The sequence below is a fragment of the Equus przewalskii genome, chromosome 14 (assembly GCF_037783145.1).
Source record: "Equus przewalskii isolate Varuska chromosome 14, EquPr2, whole genome shotgun sequence".
In the NCBI taxonomy this organism is placed as follows: Eukaryota; Metazoa; Chordata; class Mammalia; order Perissodactyla; family Equidae; genus Equus; species Equus przewalskii.
Genome location: NC_091844.1, coordinates 27,792,103 through 27,817,820, shown reverse-complemented (window position 1 = coordinate 27,817,820; position 25,718 = coordinate 27,792,103). Strand labels below are relative to the sequence as shown.

Below are 25,718 nucleotides of genomic sequence, written 5' to 3'. Positions count from 1 at the left end.
AATAATTTCTCTATGTCACAAAATATTATTATTCTTTAGAGTTTTTTACCCCCGACAATTAAAATGTGTAAAAACCATTCTTAGCTTGTGGACTGTAGCCACATAGAACAGGCAGCAGGCTGGATTTGCCCATGAACCATGGTTTGCTGATCTCTGCTTTAGATGGTCCTCCATAAAGGGTAATTTTTACAACTGAGTAAGAAAGCAGCACAGGCCAGCCCTGGTAGCCTGGTGGTTAAGTTTGGTGCTCTCCACTTCGGCAGCCTGGGTTTAACTCCTGGATGTGGTCTACATCATCTGTCAATGGCCGCGCGTGGTGGTGGCTCACGTACAAAAAGAGGAAGATTGGCAACAGATGTTAGTTCAGGGTGAAACTTCCTCAGCAAAAAACAAAACCAAACCCCACCCCGTCCCCCCAAACCAAGAAAGCAGGAGATGAAGGGTTTGAGGTTAGTTTGGGTAATGCTCGCTACTGTAACAGACAACCTCAAAATCTCAGTGGCTTATTATTATGAGTGTATTTCTGCTCATATAAAGTCCAAATAGATCCCTGACGGGTAGGCGGCTCTCTCCAAGGGTGACTCAGAGACCTGGGCTCCATCTAACAAGTGGCCCCACCACCAGTCAGCAGATGGGGGATGACAAGGTGATGATGGGCCCGCCTCTCAACCATATCAGCCCAGAAGCGGCACATACAACTGGACCACGTTTCAAAGGAAAGGGGAAATAGTGGGAGTGCTGAGGAAGACAGTAGCTGCCTACTGTCTGGTACTGATGCTCAGCTGTTAAAGGGAGTGCAAGTCTGTGTTGGGTTGCTAGCCGTCCCTGCCATGTGATGTTCTTGGGCAAGAACTTGAGTGTGGATAGTGATGCCGATTACAGGTGGTTCTGTGAACCAAGCTGAGTAGAGAGAGGACATTCTTCTGTGAAAGTTAAAGTTACTAAGCAGACCACATGCCTGGCGTACATGGAGGACCAAGACTTCCCTCCGGAAACCACTCTGAGTACGCCCAGTACAAGCTCCAACACGTAGGTGGTGGAAGCCTCAATGTTCTTCACACAGAAGAATGAGTGTAACAGATTTTGTCTGGAAAAACTTCAAAGAGTTGTGACCAGTTGCCCAATATGGTCATAAAAAATCATCAACAAAGAATTCAGGGAACTTATAGTATTAAGCAATATAACCTCCTGTTGAACCTTCCAAAATACAGTCATCTTAAAATATATTTCCAGGTAACTCAAGGGTTCTCAGCTTTGGCACTCTTTACGTTTGGGGCCAGATAATTGTTGTGGGGGCTGTCCTTGCATTATAAGACATTAGGAGCTTCCCTGGCATCTACACGCTAGATGCCAGAAGCATCCTCTGCCCCTCTTCCTCAGTTGTGACAACCAGAAATGTCTCTGGACATTGCCAAGTGTCCCCTAAGGGGCAAAACTGCCACAGGTTGAGAACCACTAAGTAACTGAATGATAGAACTTACTGAATAAAAATTATTGAAAATAAGCCAAGTAAATGTTGCAGGAGGGAACATAAATGATAATGTTGACTCTAGAGTGGTTGGTCTTGGGTCATGCTTTCTGACAACCATTAGGAATTGGGCTGATCGGTTAAGACCTCTCGTGGTAGAAGATGATACTCAGTCTGCACCATAGCCAAGAATAGCTGCTGCCTTCAATACGTTCCTTTCAATTCTCAGCAGCAGCAGGGCATTCAGCTGCATATCCCACAGTGGCTTCATGTCATAGATTTAAAGTAAATAAAATAAAGGGTATGGGATTGCGGCTAAAATATGTCAGAATTAACTTGCTTAATAATATTCTTTGATCCGCCAGATTGTTCCTACCAACCCTGATCCTGGAGGTGGTTCTAAGTCACAGGTTCCTACTACGTGAATACTGCTCAGAGCCGCTGACCTTTACTATTTTCTGGCTGTAGTCTCAAAGGCCAAGATATGATCAACAAAGGCTGAAAACTGAACCCATTTCTGAGTGCAGGCTCTATGATATGATGGAGAATGCACTTAGCCTCACCGCTGAAACAAAGCAAACAATAAATGTTAGTTATCTCTGTCATTACTATTGCTATTATTATCATTCTAACAACGGGCAATCTCAGAGTTGCTTTGCTGAAGGCTATGCAAGCTCGTAGCGTAAAACATCTCTGCCTTGTAATACATTAAAGAGGAAATTAGAACAGAATATGATCCAGACTCTTTAATATGGCCTTCAAGACCCTGAGTGGTCCAGCCCCTACTAAATCTAAGTGCATCTCTCGCCATCTTCCACTGGCTCACCAGCTGTACCGCCTTGACTTTTTAAAATTCCCCACCTCTGGCAATCTGGCTTCAGTAGGTCTGAGGTGGGCCCAGGAATCAGCACCTTTTTAGAGTTTCCCACTGGTTCTGATAGGCCAACAGATTTGCAAATTGTGGCCACAGTTGTGCTTGGCTCAAACCTCACCTGGCTTCAAAGCCAGACAGTTGCCAAGTAAGGTAAAAAGCAGGTGCTCTATGAAGCCAGGACTTCCCGTTGATGACTGGGGCGGCTGGGGTGTCAGTGGCAGTGTGGGCTGAGACTGGACTTGCTGAGAGTGAGGGACAGAGGGCACGAGCCCCGGGAGAGAAGAGCCTAGTAGGCAAAGTGAATAATGTGATTTCCACTTCAGGACTGCCCTCTCCTAAGCCTGGAGGATGGGGGGGGGGTGACCTCAAGGCTTCAACACAGAGCTAGACTCTCGGGCAGCAGTGGAGTCCCATGGGGGTGAGTGGCGGTGGCGCTTAAGGTCAAACTTTCCTATTGTCAAAATGCCCTTCAAAGGCCTCCGTTTGCCCATGAAGTCCAATGTTCAGGCTGTGCATATCGCACCCTGCCTAGGAATTCTTTTGCACACTAACATCTAACATTTAAGAGCCACTAATCATGGTGGTACAGCTGTGCAGACGTAATGAGTGCCACTGAGTTATATACTTAAAAATGATAAATTTTATGTCATATATGTTTTACCACCCCACACCCATCCCACAAAAGACCCACTGAACTAGACTAGAGAGTCAGATAAAAAACAAATACATATGTGGATGTGGGACATTTAAATAATTCCCATTTAATTCCAAAAGGAGTATGGGTGAAGAATTCCAAAGAGTTCTTGCTTGTCTGCAGGATTTATTCTTTTCTGACTTTTCTCTTTTTGAACTTTTTATTGAGGAAATTTAAAAACTCTCTTAAAAAGTGAAGAGAATTGAACAATGAATCCTCTTTGAATTCAGGACCCAGCTTCAACAACCATCAACTTTTATTTTTTGCTGTGGAAGATTCACCCTGAGCTAACATCTGCTGCCAACCTTCCTCATTTTGTGTGTGAGCCGCTGCTACAGCATGGCCACTGGCAGACAAGTGGTGTAGGTCCATCCCATGCCAAAGCAGAGAGTGCTGAACTTAACCACTAAGCCACCAGGGCTGGCCCAACAACCATCAATTTTTCTCCTCTTGTTTACATATCCCTCCAACTTTTTTTTTTTTTAGTATTTTAAAGTATATCATAAGCTTCTTAACAATTCATCCATAAACACTTCAATTATTCTATTCTACTTTAAAATTAAGATTTCATAGCTTAAATCTCATTAAAAGATTCATTTGATGTTATAAGAATTAAACAAAATACAGAGGTTAGGTTCATAAGTTAGCTCGGTTCCAAACTAGTATTTGATTCTTACTCCATATTATAGGTGGTCCGGCCTTCAAAAAGTTTACACTCTACCTGGAAAAATAAACCATTGATGGAAAATAAGATTGTGCAGAATTAAAGGCTACACTCACCAAACCACAAATGCCAGAGGGCGGCCAGTGTATATTCTGTAATGAGACCTGAATCCTGCGTGTGTCAGCTGTGCAGAAGTCCAAGAGAGGGCTGGCTTTCCAAGCCAAGCAGCTTGAGAGGTCAAGAAGCTGCCAGGAATGGGTCTGAAATAGACAATGTTGTCTGTTTCTCTTGTTTTGGCACTGGACATTTGGCGGCCCTCACAAGATCGTTTGTAAGTGGCAAGCTTCAGAGATCTAGACTCCTAGTCTTCTGCTTTCAAATCCTTTGCCTCATCTGATCCCCTCGTTCCTCCTATGACCTTCTTATGCCACTGGACCCCCACCACAGTCTCTCTATTCCAGTTCTCCCCTTGGTGAGCTTCCATCCACTCCCTGCTTCTCCTACCCCAGGACCCCTAGGACTCTGCTCACACTGGGCCCTGGGAAGGCGCTGTCCCGTGAGTCTCCTTCCAGCCTCCTAGTTCTTTAGTGGGGCTGGAGTGGAGCCCACTGCTGCTGTTTGAGACCAGTGAATCCTGTACTTGCTTTTGGCACTTGAACTAGCCATGAGCCCGGAGAACCTGAAGGGCAAACCCATGTAAACGATGAAGGCAGGACTCTAGCGACTAAACAGCAGAGGGTAGGGGAAGGAAGGGATGAATCAGGAGTGTAGCTGAGGCTGTTGAAAAGCCTGGCGACAGTGGCAGAGATCCAGTGCTCAGAGGGCCTGGGAGCCAGTTCAGCCAGAGGACCTGATCGTGACCCCCTGATGCGCTCCCAGTCTGCCCAGGGCATGTCAGGGAAAGTTCAAGCAGGAATGTAAGGCGGGGTAGGGAGAAACCGATTCTGCAGGGAGACAGAGGAAAGATGACGTAAGCTGGAAATAGACTGAACGCAGGTAGTCACTGCGCCTCGGGATGTCGAACCCGGGCTCTCTGTATCGCCCAGCCTCCTGATCCAGATGCTTGCTGCTTCTAGGGGCATCTTGGGGTATGCCGCATCTGCACCACCCGGGAGGTTGTTAGCAATGCAGAACGTCAGGCCCTGCTCAGACCTGCTGAATCAGAAACACTGGGGGTGGGGCTCAGGAATCTGTTTTAACTCATCCTCCAGGGAGTCTGATGCCCGCTCAAGTTCAAGTGCTTCTTAACCAGACAGTGGGGTGTACAGAAATGTAGGGCTATCTCTCCAACTTTGTGATTCTTAGCCAGTTGCTGTAGCTGAATAAAAGAAAAAGCAGCTGGGGAATGAATGAGCTGTTGAACTAAAAGTATGCAGTATTCATTCTTTGATTTAACAAATGTTTATTGGGTCAGGCATTATTCCAGCATTGTGGAAACAACTGTGACAAAATAGACACAAACTCTTGCCCTCAGAGAGCGTACATTCTTGTAGGGGAACAATAATTGAGACAAAAAAATAAAATATATTGTATTTAAAAAGTAAAATGTGTTAGGGAGGAAAATAAAGCAGGGAAGTGAGACAGGCAGTCTGGGTGAGGGCAGAGGGAGGACTTGCCATTTTAGACAAAGTGGCCAGGGAAGGCCTCACTGCAAAGGGGCAGTTGAATAAAATCCTGAAGGAAGTGAGAGAGGGAGCCATATGTATATCTGGGGGATGATCTTTTCAGGTGGCAAGGAAATAGCGAGTGCAAAGGTCCTGAGGCAGAGCAGCAATGAGGCAAGTGTGGCTAGAGCAGAGGGAGCAAGGGGGAGAGCTGCAGGAGCTGTGGTCAGAGAGGTAAGAGGGGGACATGTCATAGAGGGTCTTACAGCCATTGTGAGGACTTTGGCTTTTATGGTGTGTGACATGGGAAGTGTATTAGTTTTCTTATTGCTGCTGTGACAAATTGGCCCCAACTTAGTAGGTTAAAACAACATGAATTTATTCTCTTACAGTTCTAGTGGTCAGAAGTCTGAAATGAGTCTTATGGGACTAAAATCAAGGTGTTGGCATGACTGGTTCCTTCTGGAGACTCCAGGGGACAATCCGTTCCTTGCCTCTCCCAGCTTTTAGAGGCTGTTGACATTTCTTGCCTTTTGGCTACATCACTCCAAACTCTGCTTCTGTGGTTGTCATCTCCTTCTCTGACTCTGACCCTTCTGCCTCCCTCTTAGAAGAACACCATGATTACAGTGGGTCCACTGGGTAATCCAGGATAATCTCCCCATCTCAAGATCCTTAACTTAATCCCATCTGCAACATCCTTTTTTACGGTGTGAGGCCACATATTCACAGGTTCTGGAATTAGCATGTGGGCATCTTTGGGGGACCACTATTCAGCCACCATAGGCAGGCGTTAGAGCAGTGACACAAGCTGATATACGTTTTAAGAGTCATGTGGCTGCTGTGTTGAAAATAGTCTTGTGGGGGCAAGAACGGAAATAGGAAAACTAGTTATTATATTAAAGTCAACCTCTTCTTTAACTCCTCAGGACCTTGTAGGTTGCTCTCACACAAATGAGCATATAATTCTGTCACGGGCTGAATTGTGGCCCCCCAAAATTCATCTGTTGAAGGTATAACCCCAAAATCTCAGAATGTGGCTGTTTTCAGATATAGGGCCTTCAAAGACACGATTAAGTTAAAATGAGGCCATTTGGGTGGGTCCTAATCCACTCTGACTGGTTTCTTTGCAAGAAGAGAAAATTCGGACACACAAAGAGACACCAAGGATGCACGAGCATAGAGGAAAGGCCACGCAAGGGCACAGCAGGAAGGCAGCCAACTGCAAGCCAAGGAGAGAGGCCTCCGGAGAAACCAACCCTGCCAACACCTTAAACCTGACTTCTAGCCTCCAGACCTGTCAGAAATAAACGTCTGTGGTGAAGCCGCCCAGTCTGTGGTATTTGGTTGTGGCAGCCCCAGCACAGCAGTACAAACTCCAAATGACTTCCTGAAGCTCAGAGGCAGCCCCTCCTCCTGACCCCTCGGTTCAGGTTTCCTGTCAGCAGGGGAAGTTGCGTAGCAGGCAGGATCTTTCTAAGGAACTCCACCAGGGATGACCACTTAGAAGGAATCTTTTGCTCTTTAAAAGACATTGTTCAGAAAATAAAAAGGCAAGCCATAGGCTGGGAGACACTATCTGCAAAACACATCTGATAAAGGATGAATCCAGAACACACAGACTCCCTAAATAAATCATGGGCAAAAGATGTGAACAGAGGCTTCACACTAGAAGACATTTGGATGGCAAATAAGCACATGAAAGGATGCTCAACATCATTAGTAACTAAGGATATGCAAATTAAAGCCATAATGAGATATCACTCTATACCTATTAGAATGGCTCAAAAAACCCTGATGATGCCAAGTGTTGACAGAAATGAGGAGCAATGGAAACCTCACTGCTGGTGGCAATGCAAAATGATGTAACCCCTTGGGAGAACATTTTGGCACTTTCTAAAAAGGTTTAAACATACTTTTACCTGATGACCTAGCAATCCCACTCCTAAGGATTAAACCAAGAGAAATAGAAACATTTTACTGAATGATCTGTATGGGAATTTTATAGCAGCTTTATTCGTAATACCTCAAAACTAGAAACAACCCAATGTCCTTCAACTGGTGAAAGGAGGAGCAAATTGTGGCACATGCACACAATGGAATAATACTCAGCAATAAAAAGGAATGAAACATCAATACATGCAACAACATGGATGAATCTTGAAATCATCAAGCTGGGTGAAAGAAATGAGACACACAAGGCTACATATGGCATGTTCCATTTATATGATGTTTTGGGAAAGGCAAAACTATAGGAAGCTAAATAGACCGGGGACTGCCAGGGCTGGGAGGGGGTGAAGGGATTGATTGCAGAGGAACCTGGGGGGATTTTGGAGGGGTGACAGTACCGTACTATATAATTGTGGTGGTCCTTACATGACTCTACACATTTGCCAAAATTCACTAAATTGTGTGTTAAAATTGCTAAATTTTACTGTGTGATTCATACCTCAATAAAGCTGATTTAAAACAATAAGACCCCCTCCTACCTGGACCTGGGGAGAGGATCACTAAAACGACCTTGGGACAGATACAGTTCCTGCGCCTGAGTGCTGCCGGGCTACTTCTGCCAAGGTCACTCTACCACAATGGTGGAGCCAGGAACCCCCAGCCGTCCTTGTCCGTGGAGGAGACAGCAGGTGATCACAGTCAGCTGTGACAAAATCTTCTTCCTCAAAGTAGCTGAAAATCAGGGAGGTCATTTTAATGTATGCTAAAGTCTGAAAACCACTGGTTTAAAGGATTGGTCTTTACAAGTAATATGTGTGTGCACAGAAGGCACTATCTGTGTGTGTGTGTCTGTGTGTGTGTATGTGTCTGCTGATAGGAGGCTGGGGGAAAAAGGAGCAGGGACGTTTTATAAGTGCAAATAGAACAGGCAGGAAAACCTATGAGATTTTAATACCTGAGATAATCAGGGCCCAGACAACTTTGGGAGAGCTAAGAGCTTGTTGATAATCATTACCTGTGGCTCCAACTACCTTCTCTACCCTCTTTTCCCTATGACCCCAAAGCCTCTCCCCATGGCAGGCTCTTGCCTTCTCTTTGAGCTTTAGGGACTTGCCATTGTTTTCATATTAATGAGAGCTGCTTAAATCTATTGCTCACTTCCTCACTGTGACACTCTTATTATTGTCCACATTTCACAGATAAACAGGTTTCTTGCCTCAGATGGCCCTGTGAGTAAGCGGTTCGGGCCTCCAGCTCCAGGGTGCCCTGGGCCACACGGTCTCCATAACTTCCCACTACCCTTTGCCATCCAATAGTCTAATCTGGAATATTCCCTTTGTGACCACCTCTCAGAGTGAGGAGGGAAATGGGGCAATGGGGAGAGGGGGACTGACAACAGGGTGCAGAAGTGACCAAGAGACAGAGACTAGGGGATGAGGATTTGGAGCTCCCTGCGGTTTCTGCCCGGTGGGGACAGAGTGAGAGGGAGGGTGCACCTCTACGAGAGAAAAAGGTGCTAAAAGTGGCAGTGTGATTGTTGTTGTCAGGAGACCACCTCACAAGATAGTCAACCACACTGTGGTCACAGCTGTGAGACCTCGGGAGAAAACCTCACCATTCGGGCAAAGGAGAGCCTGGGCCAGAAGGCCAGGATCGCACGACTTCTGTTCATTAGACCTTGAGCAGGTCAGGAACCTCTCTCAGCAAACGCTTAACCCAAATAAGACAATGGGATGCCAAGGCATTTTATAAAATGCTACACAAGAACAAGATATTATTCCCCAAATGGGCAAACCTTCAGTGGGAGAGCAAGCCCTGTGACAGGAGAGAACGTCTTGTTCCACCTTTCCTGGGGCAATGGTGCTGCTGCTTTACACTTGAGTGCTTAAAAGCAGGCACTCGAGAGATTTATTAGCAAGCGTTGCTCCAAAGTAACTTGCTGGCAGCTCACTCAATTCTCCCTCACCAGCCACAGCCGAAGGTCAGTTTCAGTTATCTCTGGGTAGTAGAATTAGAGATGATTCTTATTTTATTTTTGACACGGTTCTGCATTTTAAAACATAAAGGCGTGGACATGTGAAATAGTGGGGAGGTCCTCGGGACCCACAGGAGCTCAGGTGTGGCTGGAAGGTGGGGTGTGAGGAAGTGGTGGATGGGGCAGGAACTCGATGATGGCCGTGATAGAGACTGTGTTTGTGAAGTCCTTTTTCCAAAGTCCCTTAAACCGCCCTGCCCTGGGTTCAGAGCTCTGGCTCTCAAACTGTGGGACCCAGACCAGCAGCTTTGGTCTCACTTGGGAACATGTTAGAAATGCAAATTGGCAGACCCCGGCTCAGACACATTGCATCAGAAACGTTGGGGATAGAGCCCAGCTCTGTTTGAATAAGCCCACCAGGTGATTTTGATGTATGTGGAAGCCTGAAAGCCACTGGTTTAAAGTGTCCCAAGTTGGGACAATGCTCTCTGCCCCCAGGGAGCTAGCAAAAAAGACCCAGTTACCTCGATCACCTATTAGCACACCCTCTTGTGTGGGGTCCCCGGGTTGGTTCTCCAAGCCCTAGAGCAGTCCTCTCCTCTGACATAATGGTAGTGAGGTGAATGATGAGTTGGGATCTTATTTACAGGCAGAGAAGCGTCTGGGAGCGACGATCTTCACAGTGCTTGCTCAAATCTATTGCATCTCTCTTTGGGTTAAAAAGATCTGGAAGTAACCCAAAAAACGTCCTCAGAAGGCACTGGGTCATCTAGTTCTAGGGTGTTACAACGTGTTCCCTGCTGGGTCTCCAGACTCTGCAGCTGTTCCCTGCTTGTTCCTATTATCCAAGGATGGAGCCTCCCACTTAGGCCTCCCACAGAACTAGGAGGCCAGGGCTGCATTGAATTGCCGTGAATCCCTCAGGGCCAGCTCCAACACCTCTGCCTCCCAGATCCCTCACCCGGAAACCATCTCCACTTCACCTGCACTTGTTCTACTCCCAAACTCTACCTGGAATTACAACCATTCCTCTATGTCTTGTCTTCCTGACAGTCTAAAGTGCTTAGCATATAGTAAAGAGCTCAATAAAGGATAGTTACTAGTATTGTTGTTATTATTTTCTTTTAAACAGGGAACAAGAGGGAAAAGGCCATCCCAGGAGATGGAACAGCAGGGTCAGCTGCATAATTTGCAAGGCGCAGTGCAAAGTGAATATGTGAGGCCTGGCCAAGGGGCTGAGAAACCAGTCTCTGGTTTCCATGGGCCCACTTCCCCCAACCTGTGTCTGATGGGCCACCCCCAAGAGATTTCAACCTCTGTGCAGGGACTTGCTCAGAACCTGGACCAGGGGTGGGCGAGAGGCCTCCTTTGAGTCACCTGACAAAGACCATCAGCAGAGCATAGCCAGCCCAGGGCAGGGATGGCAGCCACTGTGTCCTGCAGGGAACATGCCTAACCCTCGCCCTCCCCACTCATGCACCTGGGCCCTGGCTGGGGCTAGAGGGCAATGGAGGAATGACCCAATTGTCACCTGGGCAGAGGGTGGTAGCTGTCATGGAGTGGGAGGGGGAATATTGGGCTCCAGGGGCAGGGAGGAGGTGGCCAAAAATTTACCCAAGAGAGGTCGTGGGAGATGGGACCACACATGAGCCGAGGCTCTAAGCCCCCGGTCCACGTTCCATTGCCCATTGGACTTCACTTACAAATTCAAAGACACAATTATTAAGAATTTCAAGACAGGGACCACAGAGCATTGAACTCCAAGCACAGAGCCCTCTGAGAGTAGAGCCCTGTGTGACTGCACTGGTCACATGCCCCTGAGGCCAGTTCTGTGGAACAGAATATGTAAAGATGTGGTTTATTAGTCGAACCGCAAGTTGGTTCATTGTTAAGAGAAGCGTAGGAGTGACTAATGAGGTGAGGAGGGGTGGGAAGTGAGGTGAGAAAGGCAGGCGAGAATACGAAGTTTAACAGCTAGGCAAAAGGAGAGCAATAAAACTTTTAAAGGTAAAAGATATAGTGATACATAGTTGACACAGAAAAATTTGAAATACAGAACTGTATTACTTTCCTAGGGCTGCTGTAACAAATTAGCATAAACTGGCTGGCCTAAAGCAACAGAAATTTATTCTCTCATAGTTCAGGAGGCTTGAAGACCAACATCAACGTGTCGACAGGGTTGGTTCCTTCTGGAGTCTCTGAGGGAGAAACTGTCCAATGCGTCTCTCCCAGCTTCTCCTAGCTTCCTGGTCGCCAGCAATCCTTGGCTTGTAGATCCCTCACTCCACTCTCTGCTTCCGTTTTCATATCACCTTCTCCCCTGTCTTCTCTTCTTATAGGGAGACCAGTCATCAGATTTGGGATCCTCCCTAAATCTGGGGTGATTTCATCTCAAGATCCTTAGCTAATTACATCTGCAAAGACCCTTTTTCCAAATGAGGTCACATTCTGAGGTTCTGAGTGGACATAAATTTGGGAGTAGGGGGCACTCTTAACTCCCTATAGGGACAGTAAAAAGAAGAAGAAGAGAATCACCCAGGCTTCTGCTACCTAGAGCTAACACTGGTGAATACTTTATGGTATATCCTTGCAGTGTTTTTATGCATAGATTTTCTTGAATATTTGTTTTACTTAATGATGATCTTCTGATATGTACAATTTGCTAAAGGAAAATTTTTTTTTATTGAGTTCATAATAGTTTACATCATTGTGAAGTTTCACTTGTACATTATTTCTTGTCTGTTACCACATAAGTGCTCCCCTTCACCCCCTGTGCCCGTCCCTCACCCCCCCCTTCCCCTGGTAACCACTGAACTATTTTCCTAGTACATGTGTTTCTTTATATTCCACATATGAGTGAAATTATCTAGTGTTTGCCTTTCTCAGTCTGGCTTATTTTGCTTAGCATAATACCCTCCAGGTCCATCCATGTTGTTGCAAATGGGATGAATTTCTCTTTTTTATGACTGAGTAGTATTCCATTGTATATACATACCACATCTTCTTTATCCAATCATCAGCAAATGGGCACTTGGATTCTTTCCATGCCTTGGCTATTGTGAATAGTTCTGTGATGAACATAGGGGTACTACGAACATATGTTACTTTGGATTGTTGATTTCAGGTTGTTTGGGTAGATACCCAGTAGTGGGATGGCTGGGTCATATGGTATTTCTATTTTTAGTTTTTTGAGGAATCTCCATACTGTTTTCCATAGTGGCTGCACCAGTTTGCATTCTCATCAGCAGTGTATGAGGGTTCCCTTTTTCCACACCCTCTCCAACATTTGTTATTTTTAGTCTTAGTGATTATTGCCATTTTAACAAGTGTTAGGTGCTATCTTAGTGTTATTTTAATTTGCATTTCCCTGATGATTAGCGATGTTGAACATCTCTTCATGTGTTTATTGGCCATCTGTATATCTTCTTTGGAAAAATGTCTGTTCATATCCTCCACCCATTTTTTGATCGGGCTGTTTGTTTTTGTATTGTTCAGTTGGTGGGTTCCTTATATATTATGGAGATTAACCCCTTGTCGGATATATGATTTGCAAATATTTTCTCCCATTTGGTGGGTTGTCTTTTTGTTTTGATCCTGGTTTCTTTTGCCTTGCAGAAACTCTTTAGTCTGATGAACTCCCACTTGTTTATTTTTTCTTTTGTTTCCCTTGTCTGAGAAGACATGGTTTTTGAAAAGATCCTTTTAAGCTTGATGTCAAAGAGTGTACTATCTATATTGTCTTCCAGGAGATTTATGATTTCAGGACTTATTTTCAAGTCTTTGATCCATTTTGAATTGATTTTTGTGTATGGTGTGAGATAACGGTCTACTTCCATTCTTTTGCATGTGGCTGTCTGATTTTTCCAACACCATTTATTGAAGAGACTATTTTTTCTCCATTGTACCTTCTTGGCACCTTTGTTGAATATTAGCTGTCCGTAGATGTATGGTTTTATTTCTGGGCTTTCAGTTGTGTTCCACTGATCTGCATGCCAGTACCATGCTGTTTTTGTACCAGTACCATGCTGTTTTGATTACTATGGCTTTGTAGTACATTTTGAAGTCAGGGATTGCGATGCCTCCAGCTTTTTTCTTTTTTTCTCAGGATAGCTTTAGCAATTCAAGGTCTTTGGTTGCCCCACATGAATACTAGGATTCTTTGTTCTATTTCCGTGAAGAATGTCATTGGGATTTTGATTGGGATTGCACTGAATCTGTAGATTGCTTTGGGTAGTAAGGGAAATTCTTAAGCGAGGGAGGTGATCTTGCTTAAGATACACTGGTGTGTTGGAGCGGTTCATTATGGCTCCAAAGAGGAGACTATGCCCATCTCATCTCCACTTCCTGTCCGGTGTCCTCATCTTGGTAGCTTGAAGGCAGCCATGGTGGGAGTGTTTCCTCTACAGAAATTGGCAAATGCTACAAATCAGGGCTTATGTGTTTATTTTTAGGACAGCCAATTTATTAGTACATCAGTGGATTCTTACTTGGCAGAGGAGAGAGAAAACATTCTATACAGAGAATTATAAGAGACAAAGCAGGTAGGCAAGGAAGGGCTGGCTTGTTTGGGAAAGCCAACCCTCGGCTGACCGGGCAGTGGTAGGCACTAAGGTTGGAGCGAAGGACGGAAGGCTGCATTGGGAGGGGCCTGTGGGCCATGCAGAGGGATTGGAGTTGTATTTTAGAAAGATATTAACTGAGCAGAGTAGTAGGTGGACGGATGTGCAGTGGGACTGGTGGCAGGGAGACTGGTGAGGAGACGCCTGTAAGAGTACAGGTGACAACAATGAGAGTCTCAACAGAGCATTGCCAAGTCTCTGCTTGCGCTGGCCCCAAGGCAATTCTAACAGCAAGATTTCCTTCTGGACCCGAGCCCAGCTAGTCCCACCAAGCTTCAAATGTCTGTTACACTCGGAATTCAAGTCCCATTCCAACATGTCTCTGGAACCCTTGGTTATGGTAAACAAATCTCTTTATAGCCTGAATCTCTTTAAAAACGAACAAACAAAACCTTCCATTGCCTCCCTGCAATCTGGCTCTCTCTAGAGGGATTGGGCTGTTTATTCACCAGCTCCCATCTAGGGAGAGGGGGCAGGTTGTCAGAATTCTTCTAGGGTCTTGTTTCTCTTCCCAAAACATTTTCCTCCACCCTCTTCTAAAACCCTTTCTCCTTTGGGGCAGTACCAGCCCGTCTTAACAGTGTGCTCTGTGGATGCTCTTCCTAGTCCTTGAGGTCCAGCCCATAGTGTTTTTGACAAACCCGAGTTCTATGTCACCCTGGACAACTTCAACCGTGAGCTTGATCCACCCTATATCTGGTTTGCACGTTCCCTGATCTTATGATAGATTTAATAGACCTATATTAAATTTTCTATCTTACAGACAGATACTACACTGTAGTTTCCAGCATTCCTGGGATATTTACCAGGAAGCAGAAGTTATCACTGTTCTCCATACTCTTTCCTAACACACCACTCCTCCACTGTGTCCTCTGCTTTTCAGAAACCAGCTCTTTTGAGAACCATGTCATCTGACTGTGTCTCCCTGTCTTGTTACTGACATTGATGGTTCATGGGCATCTGATCTGAGTAATCACACAGGGCCTCATACTCAGGAGGGCCCCATACTTGGTTTAATGCTCTGCTGTTGGCATCCTGAAATTCTTAATAACTTTGTCTCTGAACTTGTGTTTAGTGCATTAAGTCTAATGGGACATTGGAGCATGCACGTGAACAGAGGAAATACGCTCAACATGTGTGTCTGCCATTCCTTGCTGCCCGTTTGTATTGCATTCATGACCCTGCATAAGAACAGAATCCTGGTGGACTCATGATGTGTGGGAGTTCAGTGAGACATAAAATGAGTACCTGGGAAGTGTGTTGTGTCTATGACTGAATAAGGGGGTTTTTATAGCCTCAGAGGCCATACTTTCTGTTCCCATTAGAACTTGCTTCAGATTCAGAAAGGAGACATTTTAAGAATCAAAAACAATCAAGGAAACTTATCATATCCTTTCTCTCTGTATCAGCCAACCACTTACTCTGACATAGGAGGAAAGGGAAAGATTGGGCAACTTGAGCTCTTTTTCCTTCAGTGCTTTCTTACTCATCAGTAAGCCGAAGGCAGAGAGCGTTGGGAGAATTGTGTACACATCAAGAAGTGAAATAAAAACAGGTGGGTTAGTTTTGTTGCGGTAAGAATGAAATACACGTGCGTGTACCAGCTACAAAATACAAATCCTGTGATTTCAGTGATTCTGCATATGAATTAAATGTTCCTGTGTTCGCATTTTAAAACAAGCATTGCATGCTATAAAGATCAACAGTAAAATTCATGCTCATAATTTAAAATTTTAATTTTTCTGCACTCATAATGACATTAAATAGCAAATGAAAAACACCATGACAATGTAAGAGAGAGAACGTAGAAGAAAGGAGAAAGCTTTATAAACTCATGCTCATGGCCCAAAGGCTTGCTCTTGACCCTAGACCTGTCATCATGCTCTGCAAATTTCAATAGTCATTCGGTTGATCCACAGTCCAGAGATACATGTTTTGGAAAAGACAGTGTATCGTCTTAAGATACAAAGTTGTATATGCATGAAATACTTACAAAAATTGATCCTAGCATGTTTATTCCAACACTTCTTATAATAGTAAAAATTTGAAACAATATATATGGAGTATAATAGAATGCAATAGTAACTCTTCCCTGGGTCTCCAGCCTGCTGGCCAGCCCCTCAGATTTCAGACTTGCCGGCCCCCACAATCACATGAGCCAACTCCTTAAAATAAATCTCTCTTTTTATACATACATGTCTTATTGGTTCTGTTTCTCTGGAGAACCCTAATACAAGGTTCTACACTTTTCTTCACTTGTCCTCTTCCATGACCCCATCTAGACTGCATCCTGATCAGAACCTGTACCACCTCTGGAATCTGATACCCATTCAGAACCTCAGGTATCGCTCTCTAACTCTTACACCAGTGTCTGCACACCCGTTTCTTCAGTCTCATTGAGAGCTCTGATTCTGTCTTCCTTCTGTTTTCTCACATTTCCTTGTATCCTTATCTCTGTTTCTAACCCATCCTTGAAATCTTACGGAGTAACATTCTATGCCCTAAAACAATGAAAAGGCATTTCATCAATGTGTGAATGGACCCAGAATTAGAGGTAAAGAGGTAGAGAATAAATTGAGGATTCCCACATGTAAGAGAACTGAGACCCTGGGAAATGTGGCATTATGCTCTCGCCCAAAACACTACAAATACCAAGTTGGTCACACATCTGCTGGTAAGGAGAGAAGTTTGTTTCACTGTCTGTACTACTAAAGACCAAGGGGAAGGCTCGCTCTCAGCTGCTCCAGAAAAACTTTATGAAGTGTGGTCCACAACGTATGGGAGAATGAAAAATGTCAAGCACATTAGAAATGAAAGCTTCTTTGTCCACACTCCCTCGCTGAGGGATCTCATCCTTTTCCATGGCTTTAAATACAAACTTATGCTGAGAACTCCCACATTTTCTCTCCAGCCGGATCTCTGATATGAACAAAAACTCATAGAGCCAGCTGTCTACGTGTCATCTCCACTTAGATTATCACAAGCATTTCAACTTAGCATGTCCAAAATGGAACCCTGGATCTACCTACTAAATCCATTCTTCCCTGGACTCCCCTGTCTCAGTAAACGGTACCACCCACTTGCTCAAGCCAGAAACCTGGAGTCATTCTTCACCTCTCACATCCATTCCAGCAGCAAGTGCTGTCAGTTCTGTCTGTAAACATGCCCTGCCTCCATCAGCTTTTCTGACTCTTTGCAGCCATCATCCTTTGCCAAGCCACCTTCATCTTTTGTCTGGTTGACTCAGTGGCCTCCTAACTGGTAACTTACTTCCTCTTCTGCTCTCTTCTAATCCATGCGCCAGACGGTAGCCAGAACGGCTTAAAAATATTTATACATTGAGCCATGTCACTCACCCTCTTACTACACTTTAGAATGTAGAATAAAAATCCCCCCTTCCTCTCCCAGCTTTCCAGATTCTCCATGAATCTGAGCCTCATCGCATGGCCCCCTTCTTGTACGCTGCTCCTGCTCTGTACTTCTCACAGTGGCTTGTCCTTGCCAAAATGTTTTCTACTCTGGTGACTTTGAGCATGCTGTTCCCTCTCCTAGAAGGTGTTTTGGCTCCACTCTGCCTGGCTGGCACCTGGGGATGCCATGCGCATTGTGTTTTCCATGTGCAACGGCCCCTGGAGCTGTGCATTGAGGCAGCCTTCTTTCCTAAACAGTCTAGAGTAGGCAGCCGGCTTCTCACTCTCAGAGCACCACATTTCTTCTCTTATAGCATGTATCCTAATTTGTATTACATATTTATTTGGGATTTTACTTTTTAACTGTCTCCTCCCTAGACTGTAAGCTCCACAAAGGTAGAGGTCATATTTGTCACATTCACCATTGTCTCTCTGGGCTTGATGCAGTGCTGGGCATAATAGGTACTCAATAAACTCCTGTGGGATGAATGGAGCCTACAGGGCAAGGGGAACGGGGTCTTACAGGGCTGGGTAAGGCTGAATTAAGCAGCCGCACGGCACCAATACTGAGAGAACTGGAAGCTTGAGGGCATGACATGCTGAGTGCGTCTCTGAGAGTCCCATCTGTCAAAGCTCTTAGAAGTGTGTACTGATGGTTCTGTAAGTGGGGATGAATATTAACACACCATCATTACCTCGAATGTGAACTCAACCTGCGCGGTACTAGGTGAAGGCCTGATCTCTTGATAGGTTCATCCAACATGCAAATGAAGAGAGATCTGCATTCTCTGCTTCAGCCACGCCCAAGCTCTGCCTTTCCCCTCCTCCTACACCCCCACCCCACACCCTGATATTCTTTGCCGTTTCAAGCAGCTGTGTTCTGCCTCAGCCATTTAATTATTTTTTTGGTGCTCCCCCTCCAGGCCCCGAAGGCTGCCCTTTCTTTTTGGCACCTTCATTCCAGAGGGGTCTCAGGCATTCTGGCTCTTGACTTAGGGCATGATGGCTGACTCAACAATCCCTAGGCTCATGTCTTTCCAAACTGTCTTGGCCAGAGAGCCCCTATCACCTGTCTGCCCCCGCCAACCAGCACTGGCTCTCACCGATCAGCATGTCGTCTTTGCGACCTGATGCCCACTCTCTAGGCTACCTGTCACTCTCTCTCAAGAAGGAAGGAGAGCCATTTTTCATGCACTTGTGGTTTGAGAAAGTAGGTATTACTTCATCATTAAATGCTTAGAAAAACCAAACCCCAGAATAAAAACGGAACTTCTCTTTATAGTCTCTTTCTACTTCCTTTTTAAACTTCCTTTTTTCATGTGTCTGTATATATAGTCAAAGAAATTAGAACCATAACTCAGTCAACATCAAAGTTTCTGCTGGAAAAACTGGTAGCATTTGATATATTTATTCCTTATTGTTTAAAATTTTGTTGAATTGATAATAATGCACAGGCTATAAAATTCAATGGGCATGAAAAGGTAAACACAAAATGCTAAGTTTCCCTCCGATGTCTACACTTCTCCCACTTCCCCTCTGTGTTTCTTGCGTAGCCTTCTAGAGATCTTTTATGTAATTACAAACGTGCGTATATGTTCATTCTCCTTCCCCTTCCCCTACTCTTGCATTCTTCTTGTTCTTTTTCGGAGTGATGTTCTGCATAAATAATCCATAAATGTGACAACTTTTTATAGCTGTATAGTATTCCATTAGTTAGACAAATCATACTTTACATTAATAAATTGACGTGTAATTTCACACATATTCAAGTACATTTGTGAATACATTCCTAGAAGTCCAAGGGTAGGTTCATTTTTAATTTGACAGAGATGGTCAAATTGCCCTCTGGAATACTTTTCGAGAGTACCTGTTTCCATACATCTTTTTCTGTACGGTTTCTAAAATCTTTTGATTTTGTCAATCTGTGAGCTGAAAAATGCATTGACATTGCAATTTTAATCTGCACTTTTCTTATTATAAGTTATCTCAAGTGTATTTTCATATCGTTAGAGCATTTATATTTTTTCTTCTATGAACTCTTCATATTCTTGCTTTTTTCTTATTGATTTGTAAAAGTTATTTATGTTTTAAGGAAGTTTGTTTATGGTGGGTTTGCCTTGAGGAATTAAAAAACTTGAATGTAGCTAAATTCATCTTTCTTTTGAGGGATCCAGGTTTTGCGTGATGCTTAGAGAAGCTTTAATCAAAGGCTATTACAAAAATACTCCCATGATTTTTTCTAATAATTTAACTTTTTACATATAAATCTTTACTTCATCTGGAATTTATTTTGTTATAAGCAGTAAGATAAGAATCCAAATTAATGTTTCCTCCCAGATGGTCACCCTGATGTTCCAAGATCATTTACTAGTTAATCCATCTTTTCCTCGAGGATTTGAAAAACCAGCTTTAGCATGTACTAAACCCCTTTATGTCTTTGGGTCTGTTTCTGGGCTTTTTACTTTGCCCACTGGTCGAATCATGTCTGGCTGGATGTTTTAAACTCTTTAACTTCTCCTATCATCATGTCAAAGGGGTTACAATAGTATTTCAGGCTAGAGTTAGGTGTGCTCTTGGTATCTGGCAAAGGTAACTGGGCCACATGGAGACTGAACCCTCAATCGTGGCCTGAATGACTCTTCATTCAGCCCTTTGCCAATTACGACAAAACAGGTTCTGACTTAAGGAGCAATGGGCTGGAGAAGTCTAGATGCCACATCCTGCTCTCAGTTAAGCCTCACAACCACCCTATGAAGTAGTGTGTTGCTTGGGTTACCTTGGTTGCAAGAAACAGAGACTCACTGGGGCTGGTTCACATAATAAGGGGTGCACTGTTTTCCTATATAAGTAAGGGGGACATGGATCTCCGCCACATCATCAGGAGAAACAACACAACGAGACCTCATAGGAAAATCTCTTACATGTTTTTCTCTTTAAATTATGCATCATTTATGTAATTTAAAAACATAAGCATATGAAACTCATTTTACAAGGCTGAATTAATGCATATTTAAGTATCCATATTGAACATTTTAGAGTGCTGGCCTATGACAAAGCTGGAGAGGAAAAGGGCACAGGTATGAGGGTTGAAGGGTTAAATGAAAATGAAAAGGAAAGGAAAAAACTACAAGTAGAGGGACCTTTTACGGGCTGATGAGAGTGTGCTGTGTGTTGAAGAATAGTGAACCACTTACATCTGAGATACTTTAAAAAATTAAAGGTCAAAATATAAGACTCCAGGCAGAAGCCACAGTTCACTGGACTCCTTGTGAGGGGTCTCCTGTTGTTGGGCTGGTTACATGGGGATTGATTAGAGCTCAAAGAGGCAGCAGTGGGCTCTCCTCTTAGGAAGAATAGGAAGCCAAGACAGTTGGGTCTCATGGACACTTAGCCCTTTGTGACTCAAAGTAATGTCCATGGACAGAGGCATGCCCATGACCTGGGAGCTAGTTAGAAATATGGAGTCTCAGGCCCCACTCCAGACCTGCTTAATCAGAGTCTGCCTTTTAAAAAGATCCCCAGGTGATTAGAACACACGTTAAAATTTGAGAATCTCTGCTCTAGGACATAGTTTGGGAAGCGGAAGGTTGCTTAGGATCCAGTGCAGCTCAACCTACTGAGCTATCTCATTGTCCCTCCAGAGTGGTCATCACAGCTTCAACCGCAGAAGAGAAGCAGTTCTGAGTGGTGACAAGGTTTAGAATATAGCCTGAGATAGAGTGGCCAGAGCACAAAGATGGTGGCGGTCTCTGGATTTGGGAAGGTCAGGAAGCTGTGAGGCCAGGGCGTTTGTGGTTGTCCATAGGGTCATTGAAATCTCCCAGGATTCTGCAGAACTTAGAGAAGAGAGAAAAACTATGATCCAGGTGCCCAAGAATGCAGTGAAAAAGGAGAAGTGACTAGGATGTCAGTAAAATGAGGGAAGACCTGTGGTGACCTGACTGGAGGACATCAGTCTTAAAGGAGTGGGACTTTTACTCAAGGATAGAAGTAGCATTGGCACTGGGCATACCTATCTTACCTTCCAACCCTCAGGACTTTGGTGTATGGGAGGAGAAATCTCTAGAAGAGAGCCAGGGTTCAGGTGAGGCCCAGAGATGAAGGACACATTCTGGGGAGAAGCTAAGAATGCAGGCGAATTTCTCTGGGACAAAATTGGGGCTGTATTTTAGGTACACTGTAGATTTGGGGATGTGAAAAGAGGAGCAGGACATTAGACAGAAGAGAGCAAACCTGCAGCAATTCAGGGAAGGGACAGAGGAGGATACAAATGACAGGAGGGGAGCTGACATTTTGGGAATTCTATTAGTCAGGATAAAATAGGCTATGCTGTTGCAACAGATGATCCCAAATCTTAGCGGCTTAGAACTACAAATGTTATTTCTTGCTTATACTACTTGTCCATTACAGTTTGATGGGGCCTCTGCTCTATGTCACCCTCACGTAGGGATCCAGGTTGATGGAGGCTCTGTCGCTGTGCTTCCATGACAGCTAAACTTCAATTTTTTGTGTGCATTTGCTGGAGCTTTCCTTGGCCAAAGCAAGTCACATGACCACACCTAAATTTAAAGAGGCAGGGTTATGCAACCCTACCTTGAATTTAGAGGGAGAAAAAAATATTTGGCCGCTAGAAATATTTGGTGACTAGAACAAACGATTACGACAGGTAATGACTGTAACTTATAGGGATGTGAGTCATAGGGTGAATTAACCCAACTTTAAGTTTTAGAACAGAACTCTGGGACAGAGTCATGTCAGCCTGGAAACCAGCTGTTATCCACTAGGGAGTGGCTGAGTCCTGATGACACCAGGAGTCTGTGCCTGTTCTGTAGGCATGAGTTAATTCTCAAAATATTTCCAGAGGCTTAGTCATCAGAAATCTACACAGACATACACAATTTCTAGGATAGCATGTCAACCCTGCTGTTTGCCCTAAAAAGTTGGTCTTTTTAATTAATGGTTTTGTTTTCAGGCCAAAGAGGTAGTGGATAAATAACTGTCTCAGCGAAAAAATAGAACAGGGATATATTGTTCTTCTGGATGTTTTAGTTGATACTTTAATCTTCACTCCCTGAACTCCCGTATCTCCTTAAGATACCCACCAATGTTGCAAGTGGGAGCAGCCAACCTCACATTTTCCCTGTTGGCTAAAATCCTACCAATAGTGATATTACACTTTCCTCCCTGATAAGTTAGAGAAGCAAATTTGTAACGTTCTCAGATACGCCAATGAGCAAGTGTCCTGTGGCCATTTTGAGCACCAGCCTTCTAGTTCTGCAGAAATAGAAATATTAAATCAAGAATGTTAGAGGAGTAGGGGTTGGGCAAAATGGGTGAAGGGAGTCAAAAGGTGCAAGCTTCCAGTTATAAAATAAATAAGTCATGGGGATGTAATGCACAGCATAGTGACTTTAGTTAACAATGCCGTGTTGCATATTTGAAAGTTGCTGAGAGAGTAGATATTAAAAGTTCTCATCACAAGGAAAAAAAAATTGTGTGGTGATGGATGTTGACTTTTTGTGGTGATCATTTCACGATAGATACAAATACTGAATCACTACGTTGTACACCTGAAACTAATCTAAAGTTGTATGTCAATTATATCTTAATTTAAAAATTAAAATAAAGATTAAAAAAAGAATGTTAGCCTCACTGGGTTCCAGGACAACAGATGCATATAATCTATTATGATTAGACCACCAATGTCTCAATTCCCCATCTGGATTACTCTGCAGGAAGCCAATGCTGCACTCCAACACCTATGAAGCAGTGATGTAGGGGATGTTGTTGGCTGCCTACCACATCCCTTCTTCTCCTGGAAAAAAACCATGCTATTGTTTGGGATCCACCAAACGACGACGGGAAGATGATGCTGTCCTCAGCTCTACGGGTGGGCTCTGGTTAGTCTAACCCGGCTGTCTCAGTCTTGGCACTATTGACATTTGGGGCTGGATAATTCTTTGTTGGAGCCAGCTCTGGTGGTCCAGTGGTTAAGATTTGGCCCTCTAACTACCATGACCGGGTTCACTTCCAGGCAGGGAACCACACCACCCATCTATTGGTTGTCATACTGTGGTGGCTGCCTGCTGCTGTGATGCTGAAAGCTCTGCCACTGGTATTTCAAATCCCAGCAGGGTCACCCATGGTGGACAGGTTTCAGTGGAGCTTCCAGACTAAGGCAGACTAGGAAGAAGGATGTGGCCACCACCCACTTCCAAAAATATTGGCCATGAAAACCCTATGACTAGCAGTGGAGCATTGTCTGATATAGCGCCGGAAGGCGAGAGGATGGCGCAAAAAGACCGGCTGGGTTCTGCTCTGCTGTTCAGAGAGTCGCTAGGAGTCGCAATCGACTCGACAGCACTAACAACAAGATTTTTTCTTGTGGGGGCTGTCGTGTGTATTATGGGATGTTGAGCAGCATCTCTGCTGGTAGCACTCCCAACCCCAGTTGAAGCAACCAGAAATATCTCCAGATACTGTCAACCGTCTCCTGGGAGGCAAAATCACCCATGGCTGAGGAGCGCTGGTTTAAGCCAACAATGCTAATCCTATTCCTCTTTCTAGATAACCTGTTTAAGAATGGGTATGTGACAATTTGGCTAATGAGATTAAGGGGAAAGCAGACTGCTGGGGAGTTTCAGGAGACCCAAGAGAAGACAGTATCTTTCCCTTTCTCTGGATCTTGCAGTGGATGAAACCTGGACACACTGCGGCCATCCCACTACCAGCATGAAGATGAAGTCGACTCAGAGAGCAAGGCAGAGTCAAGAGATTCTCAGAGGAGTTGGGCCAGAGCCCTGGCTCACCCAGCCTGGAGCCCGGCCCATGGCTGGCCAGTTTGTTATTTGAAACAACAAATACCTTCATTGTTGGAGCCTGAAGGTTCTGTTCTTTGCACCTGACACCATCCAAACTGAAGTCACTGGGAGAGAGTGGCACAGAGAGAGGCGAGGCCCTCACTCATTCCTGCTGGGACAAGCACCCTCTTAATTAAAAGTAATACATTTCCCATCATTGAAGCAACAGGAGGTTAGGAAGTTTACCTGGGTTTTTGGCAAATTCATAAGGAGAAAACTGAGCTCCTGCTGTCTAGAGGGAGGGATGAGGCAGCTACAAAGATAAGGGCCAGATGCTGCTGGGCGGGGAACAGATACAAAGATCAGGGACCTGGGGCTAGCGGGTGGAAGAGTCAGATTTAGATGCTAAGGCTGACCCAGGATCAGCCGATCCCCCAGCACTGAAGCCAGAACACCCCGAGTCACGCTACAACCGTGGTGTTTATCACTGGCTGCACATTGGGATCAGCTGGGAGCTTTAAAAACTACTGATGCCTGGGTCCCACCCCCAGACATTCTGCTACAATGGACTGTGGTATGGCCTTGGCATTTTTTTTTTAACTTAAAAATTTTAATTTCTGGTAGATTCAGGTGTCTAATCCCATGTCCTTTTCACTGTATTGTGTGCCTTTACACCAGTAGATTCTTATCTTAATTTAATTCCATTGTTTTTTTGTGACTCGATAATACTTGCACCTGGTACAAAAGACTGCGCGATGAAGTCTCTCTCCCACGCCTGCCTCCCCGTCACGCAGCTCCTCTGCCTAGAGGAGAGCTCACGACTATACACGGGGATACCTCTATTTTCAGCTCCCTTTTCTACACTAATGACTTTGTATGTACAGTGATCTATATCTTATGTTTTTGACTTAAGCAGATCATTTCATATTAATACTTAGCTTTTTTTTTTCCTATATGGCAGCTAAGTTATTGCATTGTATAGATGTGCTTTCCTCTACTTACCCAGTCCCCAGCTCACAGGATTTAGGTTGGTCCCAGCCCTGATATGACAAGCAAGGCCCAGTGAATAACCTTACATAGCTTGTATGGGTTCACCCATAAGAGAAATGGGATCTCAGGGTCTATGGGCAGGTGTACTTGTAATTGATGGAGAGTGTCAAGGTGACCTCATGGAGGCTGTGTTCTCCTATCAACAAGGTGCTGGGAGAAAGCACCTCTTTCCCCAGGGTAAGATGTGTTATCATTATTTGATTTTTGCCAAGCTGATGGGTGAAAAATCGTTTATTGGTATATTTTAAATTTGCATTTTCGCTGAGTGATGCTAATCATCTCTTTATATATCAAATAGCCATTTGTTCCTTTGCCGTGAATTCTCTGTCTGTATCCTTTACCCAAGGGTTCTTTGACTTCTTTCTCTTATTAATTTGAAGAAGCTCTTTATATAGTAGGAATATGAGCCTTTTGTATTCAATGTATATTTTTGTCTAGGTCATCTTCTGACTTTGCTTAATAGAGGCTCTTTTATGGATCTTTTCTTTTATGACAGGTTTTTAGTCTTAGAAAGGGCTTCACCATTCTGACATTAAAAAAGCAAATGAACAAGCTTCTTCCCATGGTTTGCAGAATTTTGGGGGATAGCCTTGTTTACTTTTCCATATGA

General features: G+C 44.3%; 1 protein-coding gene across 1 annotated transcript in view; it reads left to right on the top strand.

The window, feature by feature from the left end:
• Nucleotides 1-9,138: 9,138 nt before the first annotated feature.
• Nucleotides 9,139-25,718, top strand: part of HK2 (hexokinase 2) — an 80,798-nt gene continuing 64,218 nt past the window's right edge. The window contains exon 1 of the mRNA XM_070572271.1: nt 9,139-9,235. The gene's annotated coding sequence lies outside the window, so the exon portion shown is untranslated. The remainder of the gene's footprint in view (nt 9,236-25,718) is intronic.